The sequence below is a fragment of the Sinocyclocheilus rhinocerous genome, unplaced genomic scaffold, assembly GCF_001515625.1.
Source record: "Sinocyclocheilus rhinocerous isolate Xijiao unplaced genomic scaffold, SAMN03320098_v1.1 scaffold313, whole genome shotgun sequence".
Classification (NCBI taxonomy): Eukaryota; Metazoa; Chordata; class Actinopteri; order Cypriniformes; family Cyprinidae; genus Sinocyclocheilus; species Sinocyclocheilus rhinocerous.
Genome location: NW_015627539.1, coordinates 922,438 through 925,351, shown reverse-complemented (window position 1 = coordinate 925,351; position 2,914 = coordinate 922,438).

The window sequence follows — 2,914 nt, the reverse complement described above, 5'->3', positions numbered from 1 at the left end:
GAATACAGTATTTTCAAAATATGTAAGTTTAAATATACATATTCTCTTCAACAACCAGACTAAATATTTAGCTAGTCACAGTTTGTTGTAAGCTAATATGCTAATTGAAGCTCAAAATGTCCACCCTGTCGGCCACTTAGACTCGATGGAGTGGACATAAACATGACAGGGTGGACATAGCATTCATTTGTAGTTAATATTGCTAAAAACTCAAATAAATGGGGGGGAGGGGTATATCAATGTGATTGAGGATGTAATTGTATTATTATTTTATTATTTTTTTCGAAGTTGAATAAATGTTTCATTGCCATATTTTGTCATGCTTTGTGTGTTGTGCATTATGTGTCCACCCCGTCATGTGCTGGTCCACCCTGTCATCTTGATATTTTACAATAATATTTTAAATAATAATTAGCTAATATGAATATAAAAAGCTAATATGTTTCTATAGTACTTGAGTGTCTACTATTTATGATATGACATAAAGCAAATGGGAAATTAAAACCAACATTTTTGAGTATTGTGAGGGTTGAAAGGCACTCTATGGTGATATTGACCCATATACAGTATTAATATCCGGCATATTAATACTGGGGAATAAGTGGCCTAATATAACCCTGTAATGCAGTCTGAAAAAGTAAATCAGTGAGATCTTTATAACAGTAAAGCGGACTACTTACATCAAATACATGTAAATATCAGTTTTCACTCTATATCTCCCAATAATGTCTTTGTAAGGTGACTTAAATGTTTAGTTTTATGATCAAAAGATCTGTAGTTTTTAATGTGGGGGCAAATATATATAATCTGATGCAATACAATGATGATAGCAAATAAATGTTCCTCAAAGATATTTGATACTCACATTTTAATATGATTTTTCTAAAAAAGCTATTTCTGTATGGATAATTAAGTAAACCAAAGTTGCTTCAATTCAGTAAGTGTTCATCTTGAAATATTGCTAAAAGTTATTCTTACATTACAGGCCTTAGAGATTCATGTATGATATATAGGCCTAGGTTAATTTACTGTGTAGGTTGAAGTCAGCATGACATCCAAATAAAACCTTTCTTGTTCTGTTCTGTTTCTGATTTATCGTTATTTTGATGTAATGCTTGCAATGCGTCATTTAGGATTTTTTGATCTGTTTGTCTCTGAAAAGTGAGTTAGTTCCACATGTAACACAGAAAATTCCCACATTTTCTGAATGAAGTGAGAAATGCAACACAAATGAGTCATTCGGAGCTGACAGAATCTCCACAGACTTCACCATTGAAGGGTATTTTGTAAGAAACATTTGTATGATTTGTTGGAATTATAAAACTGTCCATGTTGACGTGAGCACACATAACATCCTGCTTTTGTTCTGTATAATTTCGTCGCTATGTGGGAAGATTTGCATAATGCCGCCCAAATGTTCACGCAAAGAAAGAAGGCGTAACTTTTATTCTCGCTGTAGGTTTGTTGCCGCTGCCGCCATGTCGTGGAGACGCTGTGTGCTTCATTGTAAAAGCGAAACTACTTTGTTTGGTCTTCCAAAAGAGGACGATATCTGCTTCGTCATGCCTAGAGCTGATCCGTGCTGGTTGCTAATGAAATACATCACCTTCGCGCTGTGGATCGCCGGAGCAGCTGGCCAATCACAGCACACCTTGCTTTTTTAGAAAGATGAGCTTTGTAAACATCGACGCGTTTCAGAAAGTTGGGGCATAGAGGAGCAACAATAAAGTACAGTATGTGGAAAATAAGTGTTTTTTTAACCTTAAACCACATTTCATTACACAAAATAATGTTCTTTTTAGCAGCATCATATGACCCCTTTAAGCTATAATCTAAGCATGACAACACAGCGCCGTGTGACTGTGTCTGACTGTACATGATCACTTATTCCAAGTTCACAGCACTTTCCAGTTGAGTTTCCTCAGCGCCGCCAACACGAGCTTGTTTGTTCTCTGGCTGTGGTCTGGTTTAGGAAAGAGCTCGATCTCCTGCAGCCTCTCACCCAGCAGCGGCTGACAAACCACCAGAGCAGCAGTGCAGTAATGATGGCCGCTCGCACCTCTGTTTTCCTGCTGTGAAGCTGTCGCTGTGGGTGTTTATGCGGTTGTTTTGCTTCATCCTTTTGAACTTCAGCCTGTCCCCCCTGTGATGCCGAGCAGGGGTGTTAAACCTACAGATACAGCGGTTAGCCACACTGCATCTGATCCTTCACAGACGAGCGGTGGGGAAACACCTCGTGCTAACATCAGCTACTGCTTTATTTACTTGACCTATTTATGAAGCATAAGGGCTTCACCTCAACCCGATGAACCTGATAAAAAGTCAATTACAAAAATAGAAATTGTGTCCTTTTGTTGTAAAACTTAAAATCAGATAACAAGCATGATATGATTATTTTTTTGAAAATCAGCCAATTAGCCAAACATGATATAAAAGGTTACTTTCTTGTTATAAATTATATATAATCCTGTATATTATATATATTACAATTGAAAAAATATGTACATTATATATATACTTTGTATTTTAAGTATAGAAAAATGATACTATATTTAGAGTATATATTAAAAAAATTATGTATAATGTACACACACACACACGTCTATATATATATATGTATGTATATGTGTGTGTGTATATATATATATATATATATATATATATATACATACATTCATACATACTACTTTTCTTATGATTATAAATTATATAACCATATAACTTGTAGATATTATATATTATAATAAAGTATTATATGTATATATACACATTTTATATATATGAAAAATATAATTATTTAATTATTTTTTATTTTAAGAATTAATCGTTTTTCAATACATACATACATAAATTGTATGTGTGTGTGTGTATTCATTATTATTGATTTATTTATTAAACATTATTTATCGTGACA